This window comes from Natator depressus, chromosome 6, assembly GCF_965152275.1.
Source record: "Natator depressus isolate rNatDep1 chromosome 6, rNatDep2.hap1, whole genome shotgun sequence".
Classification (NCBI taxonomy): Eukaryota; Metazoa; Chordata; order Testudines; family Cheloniidae; genus Natator; species Natator depressus.
This window is the reverse complement of record NC_134239.1, coordinates 107415281-107437638: the sequence shown is the minus strand read 5'-3', so window position 1 is coordinate 107437638 and position 22358 is coordinate 107415281. Positions and strand designations below refer to the sequence as shown.

Sequence of the window (22358 nt, the reverse complement as noted above, 5' to 3'; positions counted from 1 at the left end):
GCATTGGTGCATCCACATTCAAAGTCCTCTTGACACCAAAATACCCCTTTGCATGAGATCAGGCAGGCTAGCATAAACCAATCAAATCCCTTCTGAAGATCCACTTCCTTTCCCAAGAAGTGAGTCAATCATAGAAACTGAAAAGAATCTGAGCGATTCCATCCTCTTGGTTTCCTAGAACATCCTGTCTGCTCTGTATCTGTCTTTCTTAGACTGTAAGCTCTTCCAAGCAGGGTCTGATTTCTATTTTGTATCTTGTACAGCTCTGAGCACATTATTTGTTAAGCACTGACAGATAAATCACCATCATTGTTGTTGTTTTGCTTTTTGAGTTGTTTCTTATTTTATCTGAATTGTCTTGTCCATCTGAAATAAAAACAACAATAAGAGCAAAATATCACTTCTATTTCTCTACTTTAGCAGAAACATCTGGCTAATGTGTTTATCCCACAGTTTCAACCACATATAAAATTAATCAAAACATTAAAAAAGGCCCAAATTGTCAGAACAATCTAACAATGTGTGAATTCACCTATCTGAAATCAGAGACTATCCAAATTTTAGGCACATTGATAGAATAAAAAACCATGGCCAAAAGGATCATATTTTTAAAGTCCAGGGGAGCTATGCATGTGGAGTATGTAGCCACTTATTTCAGTGCCTAAATATTGACTGGGGCACCCGAGTTTGGAAATTTTGGCTCATATATTCATTTCTGCCAATTTGTATCACTCAGACATTATTTGTACAGTTTTGGGAAATAAACTGATAAAGCCTCTACTAATTATTTTGGTAAGTAGAATTATTAATATTCCAAGAAGCTCTAAGATCTAAAAGACTTTCTAATTTATTATATCTAGGTTTTTTGATGAGTAGCCATGAGGGATACTTTCAAACATCAATAGAGATGGAATGCACTATTAAATACAGATGAATACAAGGAAGAATGACGATTGAATTACATTTGTATGTGTAACCATAAAATGGTCTGATATTATTTAATTTTAAGCAAAGATTATATATCACTCCAAAACAAAAGATTATGATCTATGGCTCTGTTTCAAAGTGGTGCACAGAATGTAAAAAAGAGACACGGCCTAGATCTTTGGCTGTGGCTGAAGAGCACATAGCTACAGGTTGGGAGGTAAGGAGAAGAGGAAGAGCACAGGTAGTATGAAACAATGTTTTTCACTCCATTGATTTTGGGCCAGCCTGAGGGCTGAGTTAATGTATGCTGGCTCCAATAACTCCAAGGGTCTGTTATGACAGCTGGAGATTTCTGAGGCGTAGGACATCCCTAATCACACCTCCTTTCCTGCAATTATGCCCCTATGATCTATGCCACCAGAGAATCTGTCTACACCAGGGTCATTCTCCAAGGACCAGTTACACTGGCTTTGGGACTGTTTGCTCAGGTGCAGTGTCACGAAGTGGCCCTTATGCAGTTAAGCGTTGGGACCTAGGGATTTTATACACATGGCTTGTAAATGTAGAAAGCTTGCAATGTTTTGGTCAAAAGTTTTCAAGCATATGTAAGCTTTGTTAGCTGTGTTTGGTTTATTTAATTCATATGTTTGCATTTTAAATAGTTTAAAAGATGTTATATTAAACAGACATCAGTGAAAATGGATGGGAGTGCATTCTCAGTAGCAAGAACTTGTGCAATGAGACATTGGATAAAAGAAACTGGACCTTTAAAGTCAGAATAGATTAAGAGTATGAATGCATGTATCCCATGAGGACTTATTACCAACTCAGAGGACATCCAGAGACCTTCAAAAAGAAACAGGGCCCAGATTTGAGTTCAGATATCATATCATTTCAATTGTAAATATACTGTTTATTATAGTGTTTATAGTGTAGCTGTGTAATATTTTTTATCTGATTTACTCAATTACCAACATTGTTTTATATTTATACAAAAGGGATTATATGACATGGTTGCCTGTCATAGCAGGGGACTGGACTTGATGACTCAGAGGTCCCCTTCAGATCTATGTTCTTATGTTGTTAGACATAAGTATGCTTTATAAGGAATTATAAACTGGATTATAAACTAAATTAACTTTTACCACTCAGGAAAGGGATCTTGGAGTCATTGTGGATAGTTCTCTGAAAACATCCACTCAATGTGCAGCGGCAGTCAAAAAAGCAAACAGAACGTTGGGAATCATTAGGAAAGGATAGATAATAAGACAGAAAATATCATATTACCTCTACAGATCTATGGTAGGCCCACATCTTGGATACTGCATGGAGATGTGGTCACCACATCTCAAAAGATGTATTGGAACTGGAAAAGTTACAGAAAAGGGCAACAAAAATGATGAGGGGTATGGAACAGCTTCCATATGAGGAGAGATTAATAAGACTTAGACTTTTCAGCTTGGAAAAGAGACAGCTAAGGAGGGATATGATAGAGGTCTATCAAATCATGACTGGTGTGGAGAAAGTAAATAAGGAAGTATTATTTACTCCTTCTCATAACGCAAAACTAGGGGTCACTAAATGAAATTAATAGGCAGCAGGTTTAAAACAAACAAAAGGAAGTATTTCTTTACACAATGCACAGTCAATCTATGGAACTCTTTGCCAGAGGATGTTGTGAAGGCCAAGACTATAATAGTGTTCAAAAAAGAACTAGATAAATTCATGGAGGATAGGTCCATCAGTGGCTATTAGCTGGGATGGTGTTCCTAACCTCTGTTTGCCAGAAGCTGGGAATGGGTGACAGGAGATGGATCACTTGATGATTGTGTATTCTTTCCATTCCCTCTGAAGCACATGGCATTGGCCACTGTCAGAAAACAGGATACTGGGCTAGATAGACCTTTGGTCTGACCCAGTATGGCCATTCTTATGTTCTTATGAGTACTATGTCCAGTTCTGGTCACCACATTTCAGGAAGGATGTGGACAAACTGGAGAAAGTCCAGAGGAGATCAGCAAAAATGATTAAAGGTCTAGAAAACATGGCCTATGGGGAAAGATTGAAAAATTGGGTTTGTTTAGTTTGGAGAAGAGAAGATTGAAGGGCACATGATATCAGTCTTTAAGTAAAAGGTTGTTACAAAGAGGATGGTGATAAATTGTTCTCCTTATCCATTGAGGACAGAACAAGAAGTAATGGGTTTAAATTGAAGCAAAGGCAGTTTAGGTTGGACATTAGGAAAAACTTCCTAACTGTCAGGGTAGTTAAGCACTGGAACAAATTACCTAGGGAGGTTGTGGAATCTCCATCTTTGGAGGTTTTTAATAACAGGTTAGACAAACACCTGTCAGAGATGGTCTAGATAATACCTAGTCCTGCCTCAGTGCAGGAGACTGGACTAGGTCACCTACTAAGGTCCCTTCCAGTCCTACATTTCTATGTTTCTATAATTCTATGTGTTATTTAAATAAATCAAAATCACATAGTTCTGATTATATTACATGGTTACTTCATTTCCTGAAGAGTCATTGGTAAGGGATTTTGTCAAAGGCTTTCTGAAGAAAATCTAAGTATATTGTATACTCTGGATCACCCTTATCCATGTGCTTGTTAACTTTCTCACAGAATTTGCAATTAAGAAAAATCTGCAGTGAAGTTTAAAACAAACTAACTAATAAACAAAAATTTGAAACTTTTCTATTGATCTTAAGTTTTACATTAGGTTATTTTTTACAAAATCTGAACTTGAGGCCAAATTTGACCTGAGAGTGACCCAGTAACTTTTAGTTTAGGAAGCTGTTTTCCAACAATAGTAGAAGATTTGCATCTTGTTCAGTTCAAGAAAGTCTAGAAGACTGCGCTGCAAGTCTCATAAAACATAAAATAATCTGTGTACTTTTCATTTCACAGACTTTCAACCCATATTTCCCTCCCATAAAAGTGATATTTCCTTTGGCCAACTTGTTAGCCTGAGCTAGTCACCATATGTGATGATGATTAAGCTTTAACAACTCCTTATGAATAAGAATTATGATGTTAGTCACACATTAAATGGATGAAAGAAAGGTTCTATAAATGGTCACTGTCTCCATTGCTCTTTGATCTTTCTGTAGCATGGCCAACATGTCTCCCTTTATGTTCCAGAACAGGGTGATTTAAAAGTTGCCTTTGAGCAGTTCAGCATTAGTCTTGCATTAGACAGGAGATATTCCCACTACAGCCGTGTGTGAGATCTGATGTCAACCTTTATATCATAAATTGCTTTCATCCAGCTCAGGGCAGCAGGCTTTTAAATATCATCCATCAACTCTGTGTGCCACCTGTGAGACATTGTTTTGAGCAATTCTTCAGAAAAGAATGACCACTGTTATGTGCTAGGGTGACAGAAGAAGACTGATGTGAAAGCTGGATTTCACTTGATGAATTATGCTGCTAAAGTAACATGTGGACAGGCAAAGTCTAATGAAAACTAATGGCTTCATTAGTTGTCCAAACTTTTTGTACATTAACTATCTGTGTTGTATGTCAGGTTCACAGTTCAAAGTTAAAAAGCTTTGTAAGTAAGGGTTTGAAAGTGTCAAGCAATCAGCACTTACCAGGATCAGGCCTATATCTAGCAATAATGCTACTGCTACATAATAATGTATTTCATCTATATAGTGCTATTCATCCAAAGGATCTGAAAGCACTTATCTAGCTATAATAAATATCACTTCACCCACCATTGAAATTAAGACACATCTGGGTTGGAATGTAGAATGCTATGAGTAATAGAAGTGTCTTACTCTTATTTACTACTTTTTAACTGAAAATGACATTAGCACCATACTTAGGGCCTAAACTCCCATTGACCCCAGGGGGCTTTGGATCAGGCCCTTAGTGCTGAATTTGTTAAAAAAGTGTGTATGGCCTGAGGGATTTAACCTATTTTTAAAATCAACCTATTAGTTTAATTTTTAAATATTTGTAATGGTGTGTGCTGGAGCGCAGATTCGTAATGGGCTCATTGTTAACCTGCGCTTTTTCCATCGGTTTGTTGTATCTACCTGTTGTCTTCTTCTGGCTTATACATATATTGTAAACTGTTTGTGTACAGGGGCCGTCTTTTTATAGTTTGCTTAGAACAATGGAGCTGGGGTCTTTGGGCACCACCACAGCAAAAATAAATAACAATACTAATAATAGTGATTGTAGGAAGTTAGTGACAAGTGCTGGTTTGACAGCCCTCGAGGCTGAAATCCTCTGTTTTTCCTAAGAACAGTTATTGCATGGATAGTGCCAGGACAGGTTTCTCCCCTGGCTGTGTGCCCCAACCCTGACCTGAAAAGACACTTCCTCTCTCACAGAGGCGATAGAGTAATTAATCTACCTCCAACACTATTCAATCATTGTCTTCTTGGATGAGGTTGCTAATTGGGGTTCTTATTGTGATGATGTTGACACCTGTCCACCAGGAAACTGACTGAGGACACCAACTCATTTCATATTGCCACATAACAGCTGTCAAATGGTAATGACTTTCAGTCACTGCCAACCTTGCCTGGGTTTGAACCAGTAACTTAGACACAAAAGACTCCTCTCTTATTAGGACCAATCCCCTGAGCCATCCAGTTCCCCAGCAGCAGATGTCTCATATGTGAGTGTCAAAACAGAGGCAATTGTGTCTAAAAATATGGGCTGAATAAATGTTTGTAAAGTATTAGTCCTAAAGCATTAAAAGTATGATATTGCACCCGTTGACACAGCAACGCTCCTACTGATTTTAGTGGATGCAGCATTTTAATATGTGGTACCATAAATCCAGAAGGTTATGATTCAAAACACTAAAATGCAAGTGAAATACTGGCTTTACACACCTCTGCGTAGACAAACTCTAAAGCCATTCTGGCTGCTTAATGCTCTTCTAGCTTTCATGCAGTCAAAGAGGTATCTTTGTTTATGTCTCTTAAACACATATCATCCACCTGGGTTTCACTAAACAATTACACAATGTATTTTCCAATGGAAAGGTCGCTTAGCTTATTTATTATATTAAGATCTTTAAGGAGGGCCAGTCAATGTAGTTGGGAAAGAGATACTGGGGCAAATTATCTGCTGATGGGCAAAATTCCATTAAAGTCAGTAGAGCTGCTCCCACAGAGATTTTGGCTCATCTTGTTTCCCATGAGGCTCTGTCAGCGAGGCTAAAATGACACAGACGCTGCCGTCTAATGTAACTGATAAATACAGTATTGCAAAATAATCAGCTTCTGAGAAGATACGTAACAGGAATGAAATGTCAGCAGTCAAGGACAACTTGGTTTGGCACCTATTCATCAGGAGCCCGATCCTGCTAACACTTACAGTTGTACAGGCTAGTCCTAGGAGTTTTTTGCAGGAATAGGGTCTAAGAAAGCATGCTACTGAAATAGAAATAGCAATAAATCATTGCCTGGGACGAGTATATTTGCTCTTGAAAAAAGAATCCCCCAAATAACTGGTAAGTCTTCAGAGCTCTGCTGATTAGAGAAAAGCCAATTGCAGCAAGTCTCACTGCCAATTTAGCACCTGCAGCATAGGAAACTGTATTGCCAAACAGGATGCTTTTCCGCTCTGTGGAACTGCTTGATAAGTGACAACACCCCAAGTTCTTGCCCTTGGTAGATAGGCTTTTGTAGGAGGCTGGTTTATATAGGGCAGCCAGTCATTTATTGGAGTCCCCGTGGCAGTAAAATGTTTGAATGAAAGAACCTCCTCCCACGCTGCAAGAAGCTTTTCCAGTTGGTCAGCTCAGGAGAGTTAAAAGAAGAATAAAAGTGCAATTGTTTGCAGGATGGGGGTGGGGGAAACCAATTTATAACACTGTTTTAAACTGCTTAGCTCCCCTTTGCCACCAGTTACTCTGAGTGCAGGCTGTCCATATGGAATATATTTTCTCTAGTGTTGTGAGCCAGATTCTGATCTAATTTGCACTGTTGTAAATCTGAGATAATTCCATTGAAGTCAGAAAAAAGGTGTAACTGGCCCTGTATCCTAAAGCGTGAAAAGACTCTTCACGGTGTGTGTTATTATTACTGTTATTATTTGCTTTGTAGTCTCATCTAGGACCCCAATCATAGATCAGGACCTCCCTGTACTTGGCACTGTACAAACACAGGAAGAAAAGGAAAAAGAAAAAAAAGATGGTCTCTGCCATTATTAGTTCATCTCTCTGGCATACCAAACTTACACAGAGAACGTATCACTTTGTGTCACCTGCTTGAACCATGTAACAACACCAACAGTAAACCTATTGTATAGTAAACTGCATTATCTGCCATTTATCCAGTGATTTATTGTTGATAAAGTATTGCTGATACTTTAACCACAAGATATTGAGCAGACAGTAAGGAGATTAATGCCCCTCCTGGTTTTACAGATGCTGCAAAGAAACCTGCACTAAGGCTCACTCTCAATAAGCATTCTCTTGCCATAAGCAACCACCAAGGTTTCCTAGCACAATTGTGTTACCGCTTTGGGCCCTGTGTGCATTGGGATCAATGCAGATTCCCTAATCAAGGCCTCAGTCTCTATGTGAAGAAGTCCTTCCAGGCCACTTATAGATTCACAAACTGAGGAGAGGTGATTTCTCTCGAGCACAGAAGATTGAACAAAACAGTAAAATGGAAGAGTAAGGACAATTCTGGAACATTATCAGAAATAGTAACACGTTAATGGCTAGACTGGGACTTGGGCTACCTGTATCATGGGTCCAGGTATTCAAAAGCAAGCATGTGCAGCACATCCATTTACTCCGTCTCCCTACCTCACCAGCAGGTAACGGTGGGGGGGAAAGGGAGGAAATCAGTAGCATCTTGACTCCACTCCTCCAACTCACCCATCATTGCATCTGAACCGGCATGGGAGTGGGAGGCTCATAATTTGTGACTGGTGTAAATTACTCTGCACTATTTTCTTTGAATTTCACTTCTTTGGGTTCTAATTTCATAATTACTGCTGTGTAATGGTATATTTAATAGTTGCAGAAATGAGTGTTGCATTTAGTTCTAAAAGGGATTATTTCTGGTCTCATTCTATCTCTTGTGGGAGTGGGTTCCATAGGCCAAGCCAGCTCCTGGGGCAGTTCTGTCTCCCCTATTCATGACTCTCTCCCTAGTGATCCAAGAGTTTCATAGTTTGAGTGGAACACAGTTGTTGTGGAAGCTCATGGTCACGAAGGGAGAAGTGATCTCTTCTCAGGTAGCTAGGACCAGTCTCTTGAAGGACTTTGACTAGCTGGCCAGAGACCTTGAACTGTACTCTGGACTCTGCAGAGAGCCAATGCAGACACCCAGAGTTCTATGGAGGGTGTGTTCATGTGGACTTGTGTTGCTAAGCAGACAGGTGTTTAGTACCAAGAAGGTTTTCCCGGGTATGTAGCTTCATTCCTAGATATAATGATTGAAAATAATCAAGCCTGGAGTTCAGGAATGCGTGGCTCATTGTGGGTGATTCTGGGCTGGATAGGATGAAGCAGACTCTTTTGGCCAGTTGCACATTAGTGGATGTTTTGCTGCATGGATATTTGGACCTCCAACTACAATGAGGAGTCCAAAAGCTGTCCCTGCTCTCCAGGCACAGTGCTGGGCTTGATGTGTCTCCACAATGCCTCCTACAGGGCTGGACGCCACAGGGCCTCAAAAAAGGCAAATTATTCAGTACAGAAACAACTTACATTTTTCTGCTGGTGTAAATCAGTGTAACTTCATTAATGACACAACACTACGCTGATTTACACCAGCTAAGGCTCTGGTCCATAGGGTTTTTTACCTCTGGGTCATTTGTTTGAAGCTGGCTCAGTTTAGTAGCAGTCCGGTTCTGCCAATCAATAGTGACCTATAGGCCACAAGTGCATGGTGGTAAATGTATAACAGGTTGTTTGTGTCAGTCCACACAAACATCTTGCTAGGCAAGTGTTCAGAACACAAAAACAATTCTCACAGTTGGCACTAACTGGCATCCTTGCTGGCATTCCCAGCAGAGAGACAAAGGACTGAATGGGCATGGGGACTGAACTGCTTACCACCCTGGATTGCTACCTACTTGTGTCTGAGTTGGGGCACACTGTTGTGGGAAAGCCTGCACGGCTGCTGGCTTTACCTAACTTGTTTTGTGCCAAGAGGACTTTGGAACCTTTCATGAGCATTAAATTCACTTTTAATTAGGGGGAGGAGGAGAATACATTAAATATATTCAAATTCACAGCCATGGCTGATCGATTAAGCCTGTTAAAATTCTGCACAACATCCAAATAAAAGCCTACAGCATGGTTTAAAGTAGTGTCTATGGAAAGGAAATCTAATTGTATCCAAAATGTAAATTCTACTAAGCTTGAAGTATGTCTGCTCTGCAAATGAAAGGGAGAGACTTATAATAAGATCACAAACACAGGAATCTTTGCTGCACTGACTGTTCAGTGCTAGAACAAGTCATGAAGCTGACAGATTCTCTCCCAGCTGCTAAAACTATCATAACCCTAAGGCAATTAAATCCACCCATTCAGAGTTTTACTTGCATGGCAACAATCAAATTGCTACAGATAATAATGTAAGAATAAGACATGGCCACTGTTTGGAGCAGAGCATTTGAACCTTCTTTAGAAAACAATACAACAGAAAATGGGTGATGAATACAAAAGCAAGGCAAAGGAACTTGCTATCTTAAGGACAAAACACAAACCAACCTGGCATTGTTCTAAACCAGAGAGCGAGACAAGCTGTGCCAAACTGAATCATGCAAATGAGAGGCATGCAGGAAATTTAATAAAATGCATTGCCCGGCTAAAGAACAGAAGCTCTACTAACAACAGTCACATTGAACCTTGCAGTAACAAACCTATTACCCAAATGCCACCTGGGGCTTCCCTTGGCTCAAATGGTGAAAGAGTGGAATTCGTTCTCCAATTTGTATTCAAACGGCATCGCTCTTTGTAACTGTATCCAAGTCCTATTGTGAGTTTGAGTCATGCAGACACTATAGAAGATTTAACACAATCACCTGAAAACTAAGAATTGCTTGCTGTGGCTGCTGAACATAAATCAAGTGAGGTAGATTTACTTAGTCAAGTAACTTAGTACATTTATACTAGAAAGGAGGCCTAAAATGAGCCATTCTAGCAATGTTCCGGTTTACACTCTCTCTGTCTACTTACTGTGCCCTTGAGAGCAGCAGGCAGCATGTTGACATTTATGAGGCTTCCATTCCCCTGATACCTCTCAATTCTGCTGAGGCCCAAATGTCAGCCTCAATGAGGGTCAAAGATCTAAAATGAGGGACACGAAGCAAAGAATAGTACAAGAAGCTTTAAATGATATGGGATTAGTTTATTTAGCATTAACAAGAAAACATGAGCTGGAACTGCTATATTCTGTTCTGAATTTCAAACACGATACTCTGGAGGTGTTCAGATCTGAGAATCCTGATTCAGCTTATTATAAATATTGGGACCAGTTACAAAATTTGAATCTAGCTTAGAATTCTGGATGTCTTAGCATGTCTTAGAATTCTGAATGTCTTTGATTCAACCCCATTTGTCTATAACCTCAGCTTCATGATTCAACATATTTTAACATGATTTAACCTACTCGAAGAGTATTATCAATAGTAGTTACCAATGGTTCACTGTTGAACTGGAAGGACATATCTAGTGGAGTCCTGCAGGGGACTGTTCTGGGTCTAGTAATAGTCAACATTTTAATTAATGACTTGGATAATGAAGTGAAGAGTATGATTATAAAAACTGAGGATGGCACCAGGCTGGGAGGTTTGCAAGGACTTTGGAGGACAGGATTAGAATTCACAATGACCTTGACAAATTGGAGAATTAGTCTGAAATTAACAAGATGAAATTCAATACAGACAAGTGCAAAATATACACTTAGGAAGGAAAAATCAAATGCAAAAATACACAATGGGAAATAGCTGGCTAGGTGGTAGTATTGGTGAAAAGAATCTGGGATTTACAGTGGATCACAAATTTAATATGAGTCACCAATTTGATGCAGTTGTGAAAAAGGCTAATATCATTCTGGGCTGTATAAAGAGAGTGTTGTATGTAAAACACAGGAGGAAACTGTCCCACTCAACTTGGTCCAGGTGAAGTCTCAGCTGGAGTACTGTGTCCAGTGTGGAACGTCACACTTTAAGAAAGATGAGGATAAACTGGAGGGAGTCCAGAGGAGAACAACAAATATGATAAAGGTTTAGAAAACCTGATCTATGAGGAATGGTTAAAAAAACTGCGTGTTTTTAGTCTTGAAAAAGAAAACTGAGGGGAAACTTGATAACTGTCTTCAAATATGTTAAGGGCTGTTATAAAACGGATGGTGATCACTTGTTCTCCAGGTCCAGTGGAGGTAGGACAAGAAGTAATCTGCTAAATCTTCAGCAAGGGAGACTTAGGTTAGATGTTAGGAAAAACTTTCTAACTACAAGGACAGTTAAGTACTGGAATAGGCTTCCAAGGGAGGTTGTGGAATCCCCATCATTAGAGATTTTAAAGAACGGGTTACACAAGCATCGGTCAGGGATAGTCTACATATACTTGGTCCTGCCTCAGTGTTGGGGGCTGGACTAGAGGACCTCTAAAGGTCCCTTCTAGCCATACATTTCTATGATTCTTTGATTTCTGATGTCAATAATTATCAGGAATGAAAAGCAGGAAATACTCTAAGGCAAGGTTTCAGAGTGGTAGCCGTGTTAGTCTGTATCAGCAGAAAGAACGAGGAGTACTTGTGGCACCTTAGAGACTAGCTAAAGCCCACTTATGGGCTTTAGCCCACGAAAGCTTATGCTCAAATAAATTTGTTAGTCTCTAAGATGCCACAAGTACTCCTCGTTCTAAGGCAAGGGTGACAGTAAATTTGGGTCTTACATGAGGGGCATCTCTGTTAATGAGGTCACAGTTGAGAGGTATGTGGCCCCTCTTAAAGAGTGGGATGCTATTAAATTTGAATCTCCTCAAAACAGAAGAGCCAGTAGGGTGAGAATAAATGCTGAGAATATATGTGTCTGTAAGACAATGACATATGGAAACAACTCTGTTATTTTTCAATTCCTGTATTAAGTTTTGTCCTGTGTTTTTATTCCACTGATATCAGTCTGGAGCCATGCATGATAATAACTATTTCTTATATAACACTTGTTATCAGTATATCTCAAAGTGCTTCCCATTCTTTTAATGTATTTATTGTCACAACATCCGTGAAGGAGGGAGGCATTATTATCCTTATTTTACAGATAGCAAACGGAGGCACAGAGAGGTTAAGTGATTTGCTCAAGGTCAAACAGGAAGAGTGCAAAACTGGGACATGGCACAACTGAACCTGGGACTCCCTGGGCTCAGCCAGTGCCCTACCCACTGGAACATCCTTTCCCTCTGGAGTCTTTATCTATAATGACTTCTGACGGTGAAGCACAGGGAGAGATGCAGGCAAAGGCACATAGAGGGTGATTCTTGTATGTGGCTTGATCACACACCTAGTAAAGCCAATGGCAAATGGTAAATCCATTGACTTGGATGGTGCTGGATCAGGCCTTGTGAGCTGTGTGGGCCCTGTCTTGTGAAGTACTGAGTGAATCTAAATGCCTTCATCTCCCACAGAAATCAATGAGAGCTGAGTGCTCATTCCTCACAGGATACATTCAGCCCCTTGCAGAATAGTACCCTGAGGTGTTACACATGCAGCATGGACCAGATCATTTCCTCAGATACCTCCATCCCCCTGCTGTGAGTTATGCATGTATCTAAGGACAGGGTTTGGCCTCAAAGGCGCATGATGATGTCATGGCAACTAAAGGAGTGAAGCTTTGTGATTGCCTCAGAGCACTGAGATGTAGGTAAACCTTATTTGTCATTTATTGTACATATTTGATGCATCACATAAAATTTTAAGAGAACATTTAAAAATTAAAGTGATATTAACAATGTCCCTTTAGTCCCCTGTTAGGTTAGATAGTATTATAAATATGTGTAGAAGAGATGTAAACCTTCATGTTTCTGGGCATAAGCCAACCAGTAACAGATGGTGGGTAAGAAGAAACTCACCCTTTAGGCAGGTTTCCTACACAGTCTTCATAAGAATCTGGTACAGGCCACTGTCAGATACAGGAGGGTCTGATCCAGTCTGGCTACTTCTATATTCCTCTTTTTTGCTGATTTCTTGTAAATTCTGTGAGAGGAAAAATATTTTTACTTTTGTTTAAACACTTGATTTCAAGATCTTAATGGCACAGCTCATAGCTGGATTCTGGCAGATGAGGTGACTCAGCTAATGTTGCCTGCAGTTCATTTGCACACTGCGATCTTCTTGATTAAAATGTTACGAGTAGTTTGGGGATTTTCTCAATACTTGAAAAATGGCTTTGATATCACTGGCCGGAAACGCAGTCTTCTGATTATACTGTGAAATAGGATTCACCCTCCCCCCACTTAGCTAGCAGTGAAATTCTTGCTATAACTGTTAAATATAAATATTCAGGGACAGATTCTGAAATGTTCCGATCACCTGTAACTCCCAAGTGAGAGCTGCATGTGCCCAGAGCCTTTTAGGATTTAGACCCCACTTCCTAGTATTTTACATATCTAAATATTAATATAACAGAAAAGGTGAAAAAACCCACCCACTCACTAGAGATGGCTGGAAAATTTCAATGAAAATGAAATTTTGATGAAAAATGTCCATGAAACTTAGCACCGTCACCATGGTTAAAACTCTTAACACTTAGTGAAACAAAAAAGAGAGCTAGCTTGAATTCCCCCCCCCAGACCTGTTAAAGATCACTGGAGCCGATCTGGGCCCAATAACGTTACTGGGAGAATGCAGGAAACTCTAGAAGAGGGCTTCTTGGGTTTTTTTTTCAGAGTGTAGACCACATCTTAATAGAGAATTTGTCCAAAGGACACCTTCCCTCCCATTCACCATTGAAAGAACCACAGAATTTGATCTACTAGATCAGGAAGTATTTATCTCAGATCTAACCAAAACGCTATACAATGGCAGTTTTAGGACCTGACTTTTGGACTGGTGAAGAGTATGCCTACGTGGTCAATCACAATCTTAACTGTTCCCTCAATCTACTGTAGGATTTTTTAAAAAAATGATTATTTTTTGCTGGTACATTTTATCTGTTTATTAGCTCCTGAATTATAAAGCAAATGGATGCTCTCAACTCTCATGATGAAACTCCCTATTGATGTCAGGTAGAATTTCACAAGCAGAATGAAGGAAATATTTGGCCTAGTTATAATAGCTGAGCTCAGTACTAAGAGATGCTGCATATTCTGCCCAGAACTTGCCTTTATGTTGTATCTCAGCTAGAGGGGCTAATGCAGGGGTGGGCAAACTTTTTGGCCTGAGGGCCACATCTCAGTATGGAAATAGTATGGTGGGCCATGAATGCTCACAAAATTGAGGTTTGGGGTGTGGGCTCTGGCTGGGGGTGCAGGCTCTGGGGTGGGGCCAGAAATGAGGAGTTCAGGGTGAGGGAGGGGGCTCCGGGCTGGGGCAGGGGGTTGGGATGCTGGGGGGGTGGGGTGAGGGCTCCAACTGGGGGTGCGGGCTCTGGGGTGGGGCTGGGAATGAGGGGTTGGGGGAGTAGGAGGGTGCTCTGGGCTGGGACCGAGGGGTTCGGAGGGTGGGAGAGGGATCAGGGCTGGGGCAGGGGGTTGCGGCGTGGGAGGGGGTCAGGGGTGCAGACTCTGGGCAGCACTTATCTCAAGCATCTCCCAGAAGCAGCAGCATGTCCCCCCTCCGGCTCCTATGTGGAGGCGCAGCCAGGCAGCTGTGCATGCTACCCTGTCCGCAGGTGCTTGGGGCGGGGGCAGGGTGTGAAGCCCCTTGGCTGCCCCTACACGTAGGAGTTGGAGGGGGGACATGCTGTTGCTTCCACGAGCCATGCAGAGTGGGGCAAGCCCCTGACCCCGCTCCGTGGCTGGAGTGCCAGAGCAGGGCAAGTCCCAGACCCTGCTCCCCAGCAGGAGCTCGAGGGCCAGATTAAAACATCTGGAGGCCGGATGTGGACCCTGGGCCATAGTTTGCCCACCCTGGGGCTAATGGGATGACAGACCCCTTTCATGGGGCTTTCCAGTGGATCTGGTCCTGATCATATAGTTGGTAAGAAATAAAAGAAGAAAGAATTAAACACGACAGCTTAGCTCTAAAATGCTCAAACGCAAATTACTATTTAATTAGAGTTGGAGCAATGATTAGGAATGTAGCATAGATTAGGAATGTAGCATAGTTTGCATTATCACGTAGCAGAAATTTTCACTGTCGAAAACTGAATTAAGCATTTAAAAATATTAATCAAAGATTAGTCCTTGGTGCTGATTTCTGAGAAAAGACTAATAGGGATGAAGATTTATAACTTGGGTGAGTGAGTAATGGAGTTTAGACTCTAAGGGTCACACTGTTAGCTGGTGTGAATTGGCGTAGCTTCATTGAGTTGAGGATGTGGCCCCTTGCATTCAATACCAAAGGGTTCATTCTGAACTGGGTTTGTAGCATTAGGTAGTCTAGATAAGCAAACTTCAACCTGGCAGAGCAGGAGAGTCACTTTGTCAGCAAATGTATTCACGGGGAGTCATAAAGCAATGGAGTGATATCAGGGCACCCTGTTGCAATGCTTGTGTCATGATACTGCATCCTAAGATTTAATCAGCACATAGGAGAGTCAGACACATCACAGTGCACTGTACCATGGTTATTTGGAAAAAGATTCACTGCAAGTTCATCCGATATAATGGGTCAACTTCATCTCGGATGTAAGCAGGGACAAATCCACTGACATCAATGTGCCAGAGGTGAGTTTGGTCTAATTTCTCCTCTCATTCCCCACTCCAGGCTGCTTAGAGGAATAGGAAGAGATGCTGGCAGCTCCAGTGCATGTGCTTAGTGCTTCTTGTGCTGCATTGTAAGTGTGCAAAGCCATTTGTAGGGCCCCCCCCGGGATCTCTGCCTCCTCTTCCTGAGGCCAAACCTGACTCTGAGATACAAATTTCCTGAGAGCCATAGAATCTCAGGGGGAGATGTACTAGCCTAGATCAGAGCATTAGAAGTGTTTTTTTGTAATACTGACTCAGCCCTGTAGAGGGAATGCTTCGGTAAGATTTAAGTGATGTGATGTGTGATTTCCAACACCAGGCACCAAATTCACCCCTGGTGTCACCCCACTCAATTCAATGGGGTGACACCTGGGATGAATTTGGCCCAGTAACTTTTTCCTAAAATTCTTGTCATGTTACACAATGGCTTAATAAATTAATACCAAAATAAAGTAAAAAAAAAAAAAAAAAAGAATGTTATTTTAAATTCAGTGCAAGTGATAGCCTTTGATGCAGTATTACACGGGCATAAAAAGCTTATGATGACATGCATATTAAAAGGACTTTTCGTTCACAGCTTGCTGAAGGCCCCGCAGCTAAATGTAACAAACCAAATGTTTGGTGTGTTGTTTATTAACTCCTCTGAGTTTTCCATCTGAAATTGGCCAAGCAGAACCGTAATTCCAGCTGAACCACATCGAGGAACTGGCTTTGTTAGCTGGATGTAGAAAGCACAAGCCCTTCAAAAATATCCCAGGATGTATGTTGTTTGTTGAGATAAAAGCAATAAACCTATTTGAATACCTTAATATGTATTGTTGATAATAATACCTTGCACTGATGTAGTCACTTCCTTCCAAAAATCTGACAGAGCTTTCCAGACATGCCTCACAACATCCATCAGAGCCACTCTAAACATGGGTAAACAGAGGCACAGAGAGGCTGTGACATGCCCAAGATGATTCAGAATCAGTGACAAAATTGGGAACAGAGGCAGGAGTCCTGACTCTGAGCCCTCTACCCTAAATAGACAACACATTCCCGCATCACCTTCCCAAGCTAACAATCCTTTTATCTACTTAAAAAGCATTACGATACCCATGTTTAAAGAAAGACAGTCTAGGTGAGAGCCCTCCCCACCAAATACAAGTCATTCATGTCTATTTGCTGCTAGTGGATGTCTGTATCCTAATAAACTAAGTATTAATCATCATAATGGTTTATCTTCTTAGTGTACATTAATACTTTCACTTTCATTAATACTTTTTGGAGCTCTTTTGTCCAGTAGGCTAATTCTTTGCAAAGCCAGCAGATTCATCCAGAGTTTCCTCCAGAAAAAAAAAATCCAGAAAAAAACAGCTTCTCTGGGAACAAGGTCAACTCTGATGCCACAAAGTCAACTTCTGTGCTGCAAATCAAGGGCAGCCCTGGTAATATGCCGCCCAGTCCAGCCACGTCCAGATTGCATTGGGCAATCATCATGCCTTCTCCTCCCAGTGACATTGTGGAATGACATCTCTGAACAACTCCCTCTGCCTTCACCCCTCCTTTCCCTCCCAGCAAATTGAAGGTAATTTTACAAATAAGGATGGAGCACTCCTGAAACAACTGGGAGTGCCTGGGACTAGCACTTTTTACTTCCTATAAGAGAGGATGTGATTAAAGCCATGTGAATAAAGAGCTTGCCCCAGAAAATGCTCTGATGCCTGAGACAGGATGCAACCCAGAGATGTTACAAAACAAATCATTGCATTTGCGTAACAATGTGGGCCAGTGGACTGGGGAGCAGGAGACCTGGTTTCAACACTCTGCTCTCCATTGCGTTGTTGGCCAAGTCACTTTGTCACTCTACACCTTGGCTTCTCCGAAAGGGCGATGGTTTTACTCGCATGCCAAGATCTGCCGATGAAAAGCCAGAGAACGGTATTGTTATTATTCATGCAAGAAGATGAGAAGCAAGGAGTGGTAAGGGAGACCTTACAGTGGACTAACTAAAAATAAAGGGCTAGCTTGAGCCTTTAGATTTAACCTGGAGTAAGGGGCAGCACATAGCTGAGCTGCTCCAGGAAGACCCCATAAGCATTGTGCCTCAGTGATCCCCTATGGGACACATTTCTCCTGGAGCTCCTCTTTATGCAGTATCAGTTAATTACTAGATGCAGCATACATACTCCCCGACCACATGCAGCCAATCCACCAACTTCCTCCCCCTTTCTGATGGGGAAGCTGTATCGGACACACAGCCCCTGCTCTTCCCAAGATGTGGGTTCATCCTGCACAGCTGTGTAGGGGGATGCAATCTGACTTCCCTGCACGGCCATGTGCGATCCAGTCAGAATCTAGTTCCAAACCTTCAGACACTCTACAATCCCACTCTTCATCAAGCTAGGGGTTATTTTGTACTTAGTGTAATGATAAGATATGGCTTGAACCTCTTATTTTTAAAACTGTGTCTTCTTGACTATAACAGGGTTCAAAAAAGAACTAGATAAATTCATGGAGGACAGGTCCATCAATGGCTATTAGCCAGGATGGGCAGGGATTGTGTCCCTAGCCTCTGTTTGCCAGAAGCTGGGAATGGGCAACAGGGGATGAATCACTTGATGATTACCTGTTCTGTTTATTCCCTTTGGGGAACCTGGCATTGGCCACTGTCGCAAGACAGGATACTAGGCTAGATGGACCTTTGGTTTGACCCACTATGGCCATTCTTATGTTGATCTTACACAATTGCTGTTTTGACAACATGAGCGCCTGCTTATGAACAAGAACTGCACAGCAGGACACCCTAACGTGAAACCAGTATGAGCTCGCTCCAAGCAAAGTGTAGGGCAGTGCTTGGATATAGTCATTTGCCAGTAGGGGATAAAATCCTTGTATTGGAGCCCAAGGTATTGTATTGGAGCACTTGGTGCAATCAGGTTCAACCTACAGGCCAGAAATTTGTTCCTCAGAAGTAGGTTGATCAGGTTAAATATCTAATACTGGGGACCACCTGCATATCCTTCCATCTCAGATTGCTGTTATCCTACATTCTTTAGGAGTTAGGGACAAAAGTTAGCCTGGTTCAGCGATGGTTTAGAAGCATCCCTGGAGAGGAATGTGTTCCATCAGAGGCAGGGAAATCCCTCTCCTCTGCTCCAGTGAGGAGTAGGGAATTGTCTTTATTTACAGAGGACATTGCCAGAGGCAGGAACCAATGAGCCCAGACTAACTTACACAGAAAAATGTCCAAGAGGCTGCAAATTTATTTAATTAAACTTAACAGTATAACACCAAAGGGAAGCAACTGGGATTCCTTGGGCCATTGCTCTGTGCACCATACTCTGATGCATCAGACTTGAAGTTGCTTTTTGCCAGAAGGACATCAAGGCCACAGGCCTTTACCAGCTTTCCAATGTGGCCAAAAGGCTGAGAGTGCACAAAGTTAACCTAGAGGTCAAATGAATCATTGACTGAGTTTCCCTTTGGATAAGGAAGGTGATGATTTCCCAGTAGGGCCATTCTAAGACAGGTTAAGGTCACAAAGGAAATGGCTGGCAGCACCACCACAACTAACTGTTGGTGCATTTTTCCTTTTACAACACAGTACATGTCAAAAGCAGATTTAAAATTATGGTTGTAGAGAAGTGGTGTAGCCCAGAAGATAGGGCACAGAACGTCGGGTGACCTGTGTTCTCTTCCCGGCAAGGCTACTGACTTAATGCAGTGCTCTCTATGCCGCAATTTCTCCATCTGCAAAATAGGTCTAGTAATACAATACTTACCCTCCTTTGAAATCCATGAATGAGAAGTGACACATAAATGCAAAGCATATTTATTTATTATCATGTAGCCTTCATGAGATATCCTACAACCATCACAAAACTGCCTAGCACTTGCTTGGCAGTATGTAAATATTAAACCCCTCCCAGATATATTCAGTAGCTCTTCAATCAACATAGTCCAGTGACACTTCTGCAGCTCCCTACCCAGACCCTTCCCTCCTGCATTGCTGGAGTTTGCATCTCACCAACTCTCCACCCTTTCTCCAGTAACATGGAGCTAACCCTCCCCGTACAGCAAGCCTGGACCCTGTGCTGACCACTGTACTCAGTGCATGCGCCCAGCTCACCTGTTTTTCCTCATTCTCATGCTTGGGTTCAGGGACAATGGGAAGGCTATTAGCAGGATGCTAAAAATTGCCAGGCCTAGCTATAGGGATGATTTCAAGCCAAAGCTGGTTGCTCACTTGCCTTCCAAGGCTATCCCTGCTCCTCAGAAAGCACTCATCATATTGCAGCTAAGCTGTACTGCTGTTACCGGCTATCACCAGCTTCTTCTTGGCCTTCAGCTCATTCTTCCTAACCAGTTGTATGTCAGGAATAGTGGGCTCTGTAGGAGAAAATGCCCGTTCCGTATTTTCCCTTTAAAACTATGGACAAGTAGGAGTCGTGCAATTCATCTGTATAAGCAGCAGCTGCTGCAGAAACTTGTGCAACATCCTCCATTGTTGGGGGTTATATATATAAAATCTATATGCATATAGCTGAGCTATATTTAAAAAATATATATGCATATCGCTGAGCACCCCACAGGCTGTGGATGGAAAGAGGGTTCCTGTGAAGAGGTATGGCTATGAAAGGGGATGGGATGTCTCTTCTGGTGCACAGCCAACACCCCTACTGCAGGTTGCTGGCTGAGAAGATGCAAACATCTGAGGCTGACCTAGCCCTCTCCCGTGTCTTTCACTTCCTTCCACCTTGCCCACTTGAGAAGTCCCCACACACTCTAATATCTGGGCCACTGCTCTAGACAGCAGCTGAGTATGCCCACCAGTATTGCCAGATTCCTCTGGCTGGTACTGAGTAATCCTTCAGTAAAGGCTGGTCAAAGAAAGGTCTAAGGTTAGCCAATGGCCCTGTGTGCCACAAGTACTGGTTTCCCTTCCCCTCATTGTGGTGAGAGGTGTAGCAGCAGGAAGGGCCTTAGCTTGTATGGTAACAAAACCCACCTCCCTGGGGGCAAGACTTGCCTCGCCCTTGAGGCAGCCATAGTGGTGGTGTGATGGCCACCATCTTGGCTGACACACCAAGGACTGAACCAGGGGCCTGCGGAACTAAAAGCACAACAGCTTGAGTTTACAAGCCAAGCCGCACCAACTGGGGGCTCTAACAGACCCCTATCCTGTTGAGAGGGCACTGAGGGCAACGTGTTACACACTCACCAGTGAGCTACAGTAGCTGAAGCTTAGGTCATAGGAGGCTGCTGCCCAGCTGCAGATAGAGGGGCAGCCACAAGAGTGGGAACCAGAGGCTGGAGGCACTAGGGACATACACTGAAGAAAACTTACTTGGTTCCAAAGCTATACTGTGGTGTGGCCAAAGGCTGAAACAGACTGAGTCAGAGAAGAATGAAGGGTTTCTATGGGGAGAGTGGCTGGAGAAGTGACCTTACCAATCTCCTGTAATGGAGCTGAGGAGGGGCTGCATGTTACATAACAGTGTTGGAAGGAGAAGGACAGTGGGCTGGGTTGCTCAGGATAAGGGCTGGCAGGATGGAGGCTGTGAGAGGAAGCCTACACAGGGTAGAGTAGCCTCAGCTGTATACAGGCAGGAGTTGGAGGAGGGGCTGCTTCCCCCTCTCTGGTTATTTATCTCTCTAGGGAGATACAGTGCACCCATCCCTGTGATGTCTCAGAGCACTACAGAATGATAGAAAGCCACCCCAGTGATCACCTCAGCTTTGGTGGTGCCACTTTGGTAGGCGCCCAAGACACATGCTTCGGATTGACCAGTGGAAACGCTCTGAACAAGAAGCCACGGGTTGTTTTTGCAGCTGTTGCGGCGCTGCCTGCTTGTGCTAGCAATCCCAGGGTCAGCGCTGTGTTTCTCCTCCACTGTGGCTACTGAGGCACCATCACAACAAAAGGAATATCCCCAGAACTGGGAAATCTCTGCTGCTGGAATAAAGGGCACCTCCTCTCCCCACATACCCCACCTGCTTTCCTGGTTGCTGCATCAAGAGATGGGGGCGGGGGTGTTTCTTACACGACATCCCTTGTCCTATATGGACCCTGGTAAAAAAGAGGGATGTAACAAACCGATAATAACTAAATAAGAATGAACGACTCATAATGGAACCCTACCCAGGCAGCAAACCTAATGCATAAATAAACCAAATTCACCAGCAACTGCCGCAGAGAGGGCAAGAGACGGGGCCTTGTACAGACGTACAATAAGGCAGCAGAGGCTCCGCGTCCCCTGTGCTCCCGGCTCCTTTCAGACCCAGCCTGGCGGTGCCCCATGGCTGCTGGGCGAGCCCGAGCGAGACGCTGGCAAAGGCAGATCGCGGGGCACAGGCGCTCCCAGGCTGAGCGTGTGTGTCGCTGCTGGGGAGCGCGCGGCCCCTTTAAGAGCCGACGCTGCCCTACCTTTCCCTTTGTACCTGCTTTTTGAAAGCGCTTTGCAGCCCTCGCATTGGCTGGGGGGAGTCACCGCTTCTCCCCAGTAACTTGACCCGAGGCGTACAGCGAATGCAACCTGAAAAGTCTGGAGCATGGCAAGGTCCGTGCCCCCAGCCTCTGACACCCAATCAGGCTGCGGGG

General features: G+C 42.8%; 1 long non-coding RNA gene across 1 annotated transcript; it reads right to left on the bottom strand.

Annotated features, from left to right (window-relative positions):
- LOC141989479 (uncharacterized) lies at positions 1 to 22273 on the bottom strand. Its single transcript, XR_012639989.1, has 4 exons — positions 22199 to 22273; positions 12995 to 13118; positions 10100 to 10210; positions 1 to 366 (listed from the first exon to the last, which is right to left on the bottom strand). It is a non-coding gene; the product is annotated as an uncharacterized LOC141989479 (long non-coding RNA).
- Positions 22274 to 22358: the final 85 nt, after the last annotated feature.